The 13,208-nt window shown below is 33.0% G+C and overlaps 1 long non-coding RNA gene and 1 pseudogene across 1 annotated transcript; one reads left to right on the top strand and one right to left on the bottom strand.

Moving 5' to 3' along the window:
• Window positions 1–352: 352 nt before the first annotated feature.
• On the bottom strand, window positions 353–1,090 carry LOC113724596 (uncharacterized GPI-anchored protein At3g06035-like; annotated as a pseudogene).
• An 11-nt stretch (window positions 1,091–1,101) lies between these two features.
• Window positions 1,102–4,421, top strand: LOC140036035 (uncharacterized). The gene is made up of 3 exons (XR_011839933.1): window positions 1,102–1,678; window positions 3,214–3,324; window positions 4,018–4,421. It is a non-coding gene; the product is annotated as an uncharacterized lncRNA (long non-coding RNA).
• The last annotated feature ends 8,787 nt before the right edge of the window (window positions 4,422–13,208 follow it).

Genomic DNA, 13,208 nt, shown 5'->3' with positions numbered 1-13,208 from the left:
ACTATTACTTAAATTAAACTTACTCTCTAAAAAGTAAGTTTGGGATATAAAGTAGTAATTTATTTATTTAAAAAGTAAGTTTAATATTTATTCCAATTTACCTTTTGAAGTATAAAAGTTACTAATTTATTACTGTTAACTAATTTTTTTAGATGTGAAACTTATTTTCTTATTTTTAAGTGTTATCCTATTTAGGTGGATAGGCCTATCAAATAATCAAATGGTGGCTAAAAGTACTACTACATGTTATAACAGGTTTTACCTGTTTTGTTACCATAACCGTCGTTACTAAAGTATTATCCATATATATATATATATATATATATATATATATACGACTAGGCCACAAGTACTAGAAATCAAATAACAAACCCAGAATCATAACCAAAACGTGGCACCTCAAACTAAACAAACAAGTAAAACAAGCTGCACTAGCAAAGCTTCCTGCAGGGGTGTTAGTAGTCAGGACTAGCTCGGTCCAGTGTCGTCCTCTAAACCAATGCCAACTCCAGTGTACTTAGTGCTATTGACAGACGCCGAGTAAGGCGACTGCGTGTAGTTTGTGAGCACGAGCGTTGCAGCACGTTTGGGGACGCAGACGGGCAATATGACACCGTCTCGTGTGGTGTTGATGTCAATGTTGCACTCCTTTACTAGGGCAGGATAGTTGGTTAGCTGAGGTCGAATTCCGGGTGAAGTTGTTGTTGGAACACCTCCTGGCGGGCAAGGTCGGTCCTGTATCTCGTCGGCAATTTCGTCCGCTAGACACCCTGCTTTGTCGTGCATTTGAAGGGGTGCAGCACCTTGAGATCGCCTGTAACTGTTGAGACCTTGAAGAAGATGATCTCTTTCGTCTGCAGGTCAATGCAATAGATGAAGGACAAAAAAATACTTGAAATTTGAGTGTAAAAGCAACACAAACAGAGAAAGGGGGGTTTAAAAGCATGAAAAGATTTCAACGATAGAAAAGACAACTAAACATTTCATATGTTCCACATAAAACGACCCTTTTGTTCTATTTATATACTGGGATTAGTATAGCGCAGTATAGCTTGAAACAATCATGCTGAAGCAATGAAGTTAAAGTCATACTAATAGAGATTGGAACAAGAAAAAGAAACAGGAAAAAGAAAGAAAGAAAGAAAGAAGAAGAACCACTTATTTCGCATAATTGACATTGAGGGGGTGAATTCTTAGTTTATGATGAAAAAAAAAAAGACATTCTACAACTGGGGCGGTTTTTGAAGATTGTTCTTGAAATGGGGTCTTCGCATTCGTGGAATGCGAGGTCTGTTTTGAGAAAAAAAAAAAACCGACAAAGTGAGTCAAACAAAGAAACAGAGCCGTCGAACAGCAAAACAAAGAAAACAGAGCTGGGTTCTGCACATCGAAGGATCCAAAGGACCGGAGTTGGCCACCATTTGTCCTATTTTGTGCTGCCCAAATGCTGGACGGCAGAAATAGGAGGAGCGGCGCCACCATTTCTGTTGTTCTGCTCCGCCGGAAGCCACGCCTCATTCTCTTTCTGCCTCGCTAAAGCAAGCCCTCCAGATTGCAGCCGATTTTCAGAGTTTCTTCAACCACCAAATTGCCGATCCATTTGCGCCTTTGCCCACCCATTGCCGACCCAACATTTGCCAGCATTGCCGTCCCATTGCGACTGCCAAACAGCATAAAGGTGAGCCTTTTTCATTTGCAATACCTCACTTATAGCATTTTAAGTTTAATTAATACTTGAATCCAACGGCAAGTTCAGATTTATTGTGAAATTTGGGTTTAAATTTGATGTGAGTTGTGCTTATTTTTGCAATTTTTGTGGTGGATTTGAGGATATACGTTACATTTTTCAAATTCTTGCAATTTTTCTGTTTCCAATTTGTTGTAGTTGCGCTAATTATGTCCGTGTGGACAGTGGAGCTAGAAAAAGAAGGAAGTAGTTTTTTGACAAATATTGCAAAATAGTTTAAAGCTAAAACCCCTTTAAGGAAAAAGTCCATTTAATTGTTTCAACTATTTTTTAAAATTTTTTTAAAATTAGAATGAAATTTAGGTTAAACTTATTTTCTGTACATCTAACTCTAAAAAGAAAAGTGGTGCTAGTGTCATTTTATTGTCTACGGCGGATAGAGAGCTAGTGGTACTACGAACGGGTTGGTGTTCATGATTTTTTCGATAAGACATAGGAAATGACTAAATGCTCTAACATTGGACCAACTTGAAATAACGTTTTAAAAAAAAGTCTATTTTTTTGTCTTGAAGAAGATAAAACGAAAAAAAAAAGAAAAAAGGGGCAAGTTCCATTTAAAATAGAAAATGGGTTCTAATTAAGGGAATTAAACATGAGATGCAAATGAGAAATGAATTTCTCTAGGGCAGCTATGGGTAAATCGTACATTAGAGTTGTGTTCCTAGAGAAGATTTTAGAAAAAAAAGGGCCTTGAACTAAAATGGAAAAATAAATTTTGCTAAAATTACAATATATGTTAGCGTGACCCAAAATTTGATGCCGAGCATTGAAGTTGTGTTGGATGCATTTCCATTGCTTTAACAGTCTTAGCATGCCATCTAATTATTTTTTATATACATTTAGACACTATTGCCGTATTTTAACAAGTGTATATAAATATATTTGACAAATACTTATTTTTCACTAATGTAGTTATCAAAGTCATTTACAATAATTAGTACTTTAATATGCCCTGTATAATTTGAAATGATAATAATTACAATAATTAGTACTTTAATATGTCTTGTGTAATTTAAAATGATAATAATTAATCATCTCTGACTATTTTAATGTACAAAATAATTCTCTAAAATGCTAAGCATATAGTAGACAAAGTCTCTAATACTCAATGTGGGGGCAAGGGTTATGTACCAAATTTGGGTGGCAAGTGCCCACTTTTCAGTTTTTGTTTTTAAAATCTATTTCGCAGCTATTATTTTTTGTCAAAACACTATCTACATTGGACATTGTATGTTTTGCAATTGGAGTTTAGAAATTTTATTGACATTATGTAGTTTATAGATTGAAGCTTTTGAATTTCATGGATATTTGGATTGTTTGACAAGGAGTTTTAGCCCATTTATAGGGGAGACTCTGTCGAATTTTTTGTAGAGTTTTCTTTGTGAGGGCAACTGACTATTACAAATACATGTCGCAACTTCTGTTTTTTTAAATGGTTTTTGGTTGTAAATTATTTCTTCATATAGGTACATACAAGGTTGGTGACACAAGCTTGGGAGGTTTAGAGGCTGTGGTTGGTACCTCTAAGATCCTGACCACAGAAGTTGGCTAGATTCGAATTTGATACAAGTCATTCGGTAATATATTTTATATTACAACTTTTGGATTTTTGACGTCGAATTGAAATAGTATGTTTTGTTAAACTTCTGGATGTAGAAGAGGGCGTTAGAACATGTTAACGGATTTATTTTAAGTCGAATCGATGGATTTAAAGTTAAATCTAATCTTGTAATCTATATTTACAATATATGTAGGTCGAGGTTAGGGAAATAACAGATAATGTTGTCAAGTGCCCTTTGGATATAGCCAAAAAAAATCTTATTGTGTTGTTGATGAAAATAGCATACGTATATGAACATAGATCTTGTATAGCTATATGGATGTGGAGCCCAAAAATTGATTAAATATTCTTCCAAATCGCATGTCAATCAACTCTCTTTTGCAATTCGTAGGCAGCTCATAGTTGTTAGGGTTCTAAATTATAGGGGACATATATATTATACAGTGTGGTATTGACCGATTACAACTTAATATAGACCCTGTTTGTACCATTGGTACAGTGAATTTAAACGTGCTTATAAGGGAGACTTTGTCAATTTTTTTTAAATATCTTTGTCAGTTTTTGAATATTTATAGCAATTTCCGTAGGGGAGATTTTGCCGACATTTTTAAGAAATTTTTGTAATCCTCGTTAACTAACTATTACTAATTGGGATGCAAATAACTTATATGAAATGGTTTGCATATTGAACAGTTGTTGCTTCATATAGGTGCATACAAGGTTGGTGACACAAGCTTGGGAGGCGTAGAGACCTAGGTTGGAAAGTCTGTCGTCCAAACCAAAGAAGTCCATCTTTCGAATTCGATACAAGCCATTCGATATTAATTTTTAGTTTATAACTACATATTATGGACGTCGAAACAATGAAATAGTATAGTTTGTTAAAGCTCTTCCAAACCACGAAGGCGTTAATGAAATTAAATGGATTTATTTGAAGGCGATTTGATGGATTTAAAGTACTTTAATACGTCTTGTGCAATTTGAAATGACAGTAATTTGGATTGTTTGACAGGGAGTTTTAGCCTATTTATAGGGGAGACTCTGTCGAAAATTTTGTAGATCTTTCTTTGTGAGAGCAACTGACTATTACAAATACATGTTGCAATTTCTATATTTTTAAGTAATTTTTGGTTGTAAATTATTTCTTCATCTAAGTACAATAAGGTTGGGATACAAGTTTGGGAGGTTGTGTTTGCTACCTCTAGAATCTAACCTACAAAAGTTGGATACATTCGGATTTGATACAAGTCATTAGGTAATTTATTTTATATTACAACTATTGGATCTTTGCCGTCGAATTGAAATAGTATAGTTTGTTAAATTTTCTTTTAGTAGAAAAGAGCGTTAGAATATGAAATACGGATTTATTTTAAGGCGAATTGATGGATTTAAGGTCAATGACCAACCTTGTAGTATTTTTTGTAATTGGCAAAATCTATAATGCTTAAAAAGTGGCAAAATCTGCTATAGGGAAAAACATTAATTTTGTAAGGTTCATTGCTAGAATATCACATCATTGTGAATGTGGATCTTGTTATGCGATGTGAATGTGGAGCCCAAATATATATAATTTTCCGTATTTTTCTTATACTTATACTTTGAAAATTATAGGGTCTCTTGACAATATGTAGTATGGCAAATGTCGTTACAACTTCATATAAATCCTGTTTGGATTAGTTGGCAGGGAGTTTTAGTCTATTTTGTGGATTGGTTGACAGGTAATTTTAGTCTATTTTTAGGGGAGACTCTGTCCAAATTTTCTAAAAATTTCGTTGGGAGTTTTAGGCTATTAATATCGTCATTTATAGCATATTTCATACCAGTTTTCAATTTTTTCATAAACATTTGGATCGAAATTAGTTTATTTAATAGTGTCAATTTCGACCTAGAGTCCACCATCTTTCATTTGTTTGGACTCTTGGACTACTAATTCTAATTTATTGTCCCCAAAATAGGGATTCATTTCACAGACATGTCTGTAGAAAGACCTCTGCGGGTAAACCTATACCGAGGAGGAGAAATACATTACGAGGGTGACTTTGTTTGTTATTTGCCTCGTACTTCAAACCAGACATTCACTTTGAGACATAGAATTGGATATGGGGAGTTGGTTGACAGGATTTATCACTATATTGGGGTCGATAAAGGGATGTTCAAGTTGAAATTGTTTCTTCGTCAATCGTTGGAGAGTTCCAAATATACTCTTTCCGCAGTGGTGGATGATGAAACTCTTGATGTAATGTACGATCTTTGGATCGAAAGAATTTCATACATGGCGGAGATTTATATCGAGAAGGAAGAAATCGTCCAAATGCCTATAGTTAATAGCGTATTCACTGGACCAATAGGTAATGTTGGTTCAATGATGTCGTTTGTACATGCATTCATGGATCCAACAAAGTTTAACTTCGGTTCTAGTTCAGTCATTCCAGAGACTTTATTGGCATCTCACTATATGCATGATGATCGATCTATGGATTCATTAGAACCAAGACTCACATCAGGGTCCATAGGTGCCCAAGAATATTTTCATGGCCTGGATTCGATTTCAAATTTTGGAGATCCAGGGCCATAATGCCATATTTTTCCACATGGGATCGAGTCTAACCCTGGTTAAGGTTGTCGCAATTCAGCTGAAGATGATGTATACGCTAGTGGGCATGATAGGCTCCTTGCCTCTGAAGAAGATGATCCGGAAGAAGATGACCCGGAAGTTGATGCGGAAGAAGTTGAAGAGTTGGAGTCGCAAGATGTGTCTGGTAGTGACTCGGATGATGAGCATGAAGGTGAGAGTTTAAGAGTAAACCTCGATACCCAACAACCCTTTGTTGGGTATCGGGTTGCCAACACAGAATGCGGAGATATTAGACGTAATAGCACAGTTGGCAGCTCTGCATATGTTCCAAGAGGAATGACATTTTTCTCCGATCTTGGGAGCATAGATGATGATGATATAGAAGAGGAGAATGGATTGGAGCTCAATAAGTAGAGCTCGCATTCCGCAAATGCGAAGACCCCCCGACGAATTTCCTCACCAAAATCACCCCTTTTGTAGAATTTTTTTAAAATTCATCACAAAATTGAAAATTTCTCTCAAACATAGGAAATAACGGAATTCACATTAATTCATTGTCTCATGAAAGAAAAATTAACAATTGATGCATGTTCCGAAATCAACACAAACTTCATGAGCTTCATTCATATCATCAGATCGTACTAGAAAATATATAACTACTTGTCCTAAACCGAAAGTAAGGGAATGAGATGCATCACCAAGAAAATAGTATCCAACTCTAACAGACACCATTGCTGAGTTTAGGAGAGCCCTTTGAACTAATAAACTAGATCGAACTTCAGAAAATTTTCCGTGTTAATTTAGCAGAAAAATATTAAGTTTTTTTTCTATCTCTTTTTCGGTAAATTGGCTGCAACACTTATCTTGCAGGGAAGGGCACTTGAAAATTGAAATCTGCTGTCTTGGTACATGTACAGGGGTATCAAATTGGGCTGCGGTAGGTTGCTGAAGAATGGATATCAGTTGCATGATGTTTACACGTAGCATACATGCATAGCCTTTATTGGCACCTGTCCCTGTGAGAGGATTTGTAGCTAATAGCTATCTTATAGACAAACCCCACTTTCGTGGAAAAAGTGGACAGCAACCGAGTTTAGGAAAAGCTGAAGTAATGATCATTATGGTAATGAAACTGTTTTTATCTGATATAACATGTAAAAATACTTTTAGCGATCATTTGATTATTTGTTGTACTGGTCATCTAAATAAAATAGTATCTAAAATTTTGGTTAGTAAGTTTTACATAAAAAATAGTAAGTTAACTCAATAAATTAGTAACTTTTATGTTTCAAAAAGTAAATTTGAATAAATATGAAACTTACTTTTTTTTTGAAGTAAATTACTATTCTATATCCGAAACTTACTTTTTGGAGAGTAAGTTTAGTTCAAGTAATAGTAAGTTTTTATAAATTAATAGTAAATATTGTTGATTAAATAGTAAATTTGATTAATCATCAAAACTTACTAGTTTGTGGTATAAATTTACTGTTTTACTTAAAAAAACTTATATGAAACAAGTATTAGGAAGTTTATTTGAAATAATGCTAAAATTTTTTTATTAATAATTGAAACTTAGTATTATAGTTAGTAATTACTCGTAATGTAAATGTATGATACACAATTATACGTATCATATATAAATGTTACTCCCTCCGTCCCACTTTGATAGTCCTGTTTCTTTTTTCACACAGTTTAAGAAAAAGTAGTTAACTTTGTTGGAAAAGTAAATTTAGATTGCTATTTTTCTAAAATACCCTCACATTAAATAGAGTACAACTTTATGGGAACTTGAATTGATGGTAAAAAAAGAATTAACTCTCATTAAATGGGGTAGGTTTATAGCAACAACAACTTATATTGAATAAGGGTATTTTAGGAAAATGAAAATACAACTACATTCTTCAATTGGAAAGTGGACTGCAATTTGGGACAGACAAAAAAGGAAAACAGGACTATCAAAGTGGGACGGAGGGAGTATATGTTTTAAGCATTTTAAATATACTATGAAAACATTTTTTTTTTTTCATATGGCCTTATAAATATGTAAGAATAATTTGTCATATTATAAATTTTGAATTATTTTTGAATTTGTGAAAGGTTAGAAAGTTTGGATGACAGTAACAACAAATCTTTCGAGTTATATATAGAATTGTACTTATCTATACAACACAATTTTCATATATTGACACCTATGAATATAATAAAATGGTACACAATTTTCATATATTAATGCCTATGAATTTAATAAAATGGAAAATCTTAATAAATTTATTTTCTGGGTCACAAGTATAAAAATTAAAGTTGTATTAACATAGCATAATCTTTGAAAATTATAGTAAAATTACCCATATGTTAGGTTCTGTGACTTTCAAACATACTTTTTATCATTTACATTATGGATTTGTATCCATTTGTTTTCTATCAAACTATTTTTTATTGGCAAATGGTATGTAAAATATTATAAAATGTCATTTTATAATCATCATAATTTTTTATAGATGAATCTTATGTAAATTGTTAAAATTATGAATTCACAAACGACTAAATCTGATTACTTTATGGCATATATTAGTCTAAATAACTAAAAAATTACTGTAATCATGTGCACGTTGATTGTTGAATTGAAATTTCTTTTATTACTAGTACAAGTTCTTCTAATCAAAGCAAAATAAAATCAAATATCTTTTCCTTTTGTATGCAGTAGTTATGCTTAATAGAAAATTAGAGAAAAATGCAGTTTTGGTACCTAAACTTTGACACATGAGCAGTTTTAGTCCCCAAATTTTGGAGGAAAATAGACGTGGTACCCGAACTTTCAAATTTTGAGCATATTAAGTACCCTTGACAATTTTTTCCCAATTTTTGAGCATATTAGTCACGTGTCCGGCCACTATTGTATAAAAAAAAGGCCAAAAAAAAGGTCAAATGCCATTCTAATACTAAGTATTAAGTTTAAGGACTAATAACATAATAAAGAAAAAATCTAAGGATCACATGTAGGGATGGCAATGGAGCAGGTGCCCGCGGGCAACCGCCTCGCGAGGGTAGAAATGGAGCGGGGGATGGGGCGGGGACGGAGGCAAAATATTTACCCCCGCCTTAAAACGGGGTTGGGAATGGGGCAACATACACCCGCCCCATCCCCCGCCCCGTCCCCCGCATAAAAAAATATATACACATATATATATGTGTGTGTGTGTGTGTGTGTGTGTATATATATATATATATACAAAAGTAACAAAATCCCTTATTATCCCCCTCAGTTCCTCTTTCGTTCCCTCTTTCGCAGCTATCGCCATCGCCTCCCATTCCCCTCAGTTCTAATCACTACTCAATTAATCGCAGGCGCAAAGGAGAGAGGTGAACTAGAAGGACGCGTGACTACATTACTTAAGGACATAAAAAAGTCAGGTGTGCCCATTTCTTTTTGGTGCATTTGAAGTAAGTCGTCTATTGTGGCTTAACTTGTTGTGACAGTATTGCAAGCAATGTCATTGTTTTTATTGATGAGATCCACACACTTATTGGTTCTGGGATAGTAAGACGAGGCAATAAAGGATCTGGTCTTGATATTGCCAATTTATTGAATCCATCACTTGGACGGGGTGAGTTACAGGTAATATTTCTTCCTTGTTACATGCTTTAGTGTGTATTATGTTACTGGATACTCAGTGACACCCGAACAAGAAATCATGTTACACTGGCATGATCATGGATATTGTAAGCTCATGTTTCTAACCTTAACTTGAAATAAGTAGCCGAAAGTTTCTAATCTTTCCTCGCGGGGGACCGCAGGGGAAACGGGGCGGGGGGTGGAGGACAAGGGGCGGGGGATGGGGTGGAGGACGGGGATAGGATCCCCCGCCCCACCCCGCCCCATTGCCACCCCTAATCACATGGCGTCACATAGGATCTGTTTCGTCTCTCTTGCTTCGCTCTCCAATAAGAAACCCAGGAACCGACAGAAATCTCATCTTTGCCAAGACTTCGAAAAAGAAGAAATGGGTATTGATTTGAAAGTCGGCGGCAAAGTTAAGAAGACTAAGCGTACCGCCCCCAAATCTGATGACATCTACCTCAAGCTCCTTGTAAAGTTGTACCGATTTTTGGTGAGGAGGACAGGCAGCAGGTTCAATGCTGTGCTGCTGAAGAGGTTGTTCATGAGTAAGATCAATAAGCCTCCTCTGTCACTCTCCAGGCTTGTCAAGGTCATGGAAGGAAAGGAGGACACAATTGCAGTGCTTGTTGGAACCATATGTTAGGTCCAAGGGTAGGAAATTTGAGAGAGCTAGGGGAAGAAGAAATAGCAGAGGCTTTAGAGTTTGAAGGGGAATGTCTCCTTGTTTTGGTGGTGCTATGTATAGCCGAACTGGCAATTTTTGCGAGACAATTTTGTCATACTTCATGTTTTGGAGACAATCAGTTAGCTATTCTGTTGTTACCTTATTGTTGAATTAGAAATTCTGAACATGCGTCAATGTTTTCTTTTTTCTTTAATGCCATTCTTGTTTTCTAGCATCCACCTCAACCAAGCAATAGAGAACAAAAACGGTACGCTTAAAATTCCTTTGTGCTGTGATGGAGTTTCACGCCTTGCTAAAAGATTTGTTCAGCCACTGCATGGAAATTGTTATCAATGTTGAAGTGAGTTGAATTGTAATGATCCAGAGAAGTTAAGTGCGGTGAAGATGAAGAGATACTGGATTTGGGAATTCTGCTGCATGTTGGCATATCGTCGGCTGCAAGGCTGATTTTTGGAGCCAACTTGATCTTTGTTGAAGTTCGATTTCTGGGTTTCTTATTGGAGAGCGAAGCAAGAGAGATGAAACAGATGCCATGTGATGCTTTCTTCTTCTTTTATTTTTAAATTGACTCGTGATCTTATTTAGTCCTTGAATTTTTTTTATTACGTTATTAGTCCTTAAACTTAATACTTAATATTAGAATGACATTTGATATTTTTTTAGCCTTTTTTTATACAATAGTGGCCGGATACGTGACTGTCACATGACTTTTTCCGATAGTAATTTGGGACAAAATCGTCAAGAGTACTTAATATGCTCAAAATTTGAAAGTTCGAGTACCACATTTGCTTTCGTCCAAAATTTAGGGACTAAAACCGCTCATGTGTCAAAGTTTAGGTACCAAAACTGTATTTTTTTTCTAGAAAATTATTAACCTATTTTTACAATACATAATTTCTCCTAAAATTAGTAACACTTTCCATGACCTCTAACCTTGTCAATAATAATAACCACCGACATGTAGATAATCTTAAAAGCAAAAGCCATCAATATGACAAAAAAAGAATATTGTCGTGCTGAACGAAAAAAAATTGCGATTCTATATAGAATCGAAGAAATTCATCATGAATGAGAATGAATTGCAAAGTTATCACATTTCTAATTTCATATGCATCCAGAATTTCACACAGCATTAATTTAGAAGAACTTTCCCTTTTTACACTAAGGAACCAATCCCAGTCTCTACGTCTCTTTTATTTTTTCTTTAACCATTAAATGGGGTCAAAGTTGTTAGCGGTAAAGTAATAAATAAATTTAATTCCATTTCAAACTCTAGTTAATTGTATACTAATATTTTACACCACAATCAATTGAGCACCAATTTCCTTTTTTTTTTAAGTAGCTATTATTTATTTTATTACTTATGTTAACTATTTACATATAAAATAATAGCAATAAAATGCCAATCCTCATATCAATGGAACTTCAATTATTGTTAATAAAACTAATTTTGCATTGATAAAAATTAGTCTACAGAATCAAAAGTCAATGACAACAATTGCTAAAATATAGCAATTTTTAATAATGGGAAAATAAACAACTAAGTTCCCAAAATATTTCACTTTTATTGTTTAAAAAATCTCAACTTGTTGACTAAATTCAAAATAATTCTATTGTCAAAAATATTTTTTCTCAAATTAACTTTCATGATTAGATGTGAGATACAAATATGGTAAAGTATCCCTCATACGTATGTCATGGATATTTTAGACTTTTAGTAAAAAAAAATTTTGTTATTAAAATAACATTGTATCATAGTGTACTAATTATTTTAGGACCATTTTATACGTGAACTAAATGTAATTTAAATTCTACAATAGATTATATATGCATGTGATTTTCATTTATAATTATTGGATCCTATTCTTATGAACAATCTCCCAAGAAAAAAAATCCAGATCATACAGATTTTCTTATATTAATTGTTATACATTTTGTCATTTTTATTATTATATTATTTCTCATTTGTTTAGGCTTTTACTCTTATTATTTCTTGTGTCTCAGATGTAAATTTATTAAAACTTTATCATCTTATTATATTCATAGGTGTTAAATTATAAAAATTTTGATATATAAACAAGTAATATTCTATATATAACTAGGAACATTTGTTGTTATTGTTATCCAAACTTTCAAACTTTTCAAAAATTGAAAATGATTAAAAACTTATAATATGACAAAATTTTATTACATATTTTACGAGATTAGTCAAACTATTTTTCATAGTATTTTGAAATATATAAATAAATTTTTTTAATTATACCTATAATCATGCATTATACAGGTATATTATGAGTACTTACTAACTAAGGTACTAAGAATTAATCATTAATAAAACATCTTATCGTTATTTCAAATAAATTTCCTAATACTAGTTTGAAATATGTTTTAAAGTAAAATAGTGCATGTGTCCCATAAATCAGAAGTTTTGATTATTAATCAATTTTACCATGTTATCAATAAAATTACTATTTATGTATAAAAACTCACTATTACTTGAATTAAACTTACTCTCTTAAAAGTAAGTTTGGGATATAAAGTAGCAATTTATTTATTGAAAAAATAACTTTAGAATTCCAATTTACCTTTTGAAGTATAAAAGTTACTAATTTATTACTGTTAACTTACTATTTTAGATGGGAAACTTACTTTCTTATTTTTAAGTGTTATCCTATTTAGGTGGATAGGCCTATCAAATAATCAATGGTCGCTAAAAGTAAATAAAAAATAAATAAAAAATGGTCTTATAAGTGTTATCCTATTTATGTCTCAAAAAGTAAATCAAAATAAAAATGAAAGTTATTTTTAAAAAAAAAAATAAATTATTACTTTATATTCGAAACTTACTTTTTGGAGATAAGTATAGTTCAAGTAATAGTAAATTTTTATAGATTAATAGTAAATCTTATTGATAGAATAGTAAATTTGGTTAATCATCAAAACTTACTAGTTTGTGGCATAAATTTACTATTTTACTTAAAGAAACTTCTATGAAACAAGTATTAGGAAGTTTATTTAAAA

The sequence above is a fragment of the Coffea arabica genome, chromosome 2c (genome assembly GCF_036785885.1).
Source record: "Coffea arabica cultivar ET-39 chromosome 2c, Coffea Arabica ET-39 HiFi, whole genome shotgun sequence".
NCBI lineage: Eukaryota > Viridiplantae > Streptophyta > Magnoliopsida > Gentianales > Rubiaceae > Coffea > Coffea arabica.
This window is presented reverse-complemented; position numbering and strand designations above follow the sequence as displayed.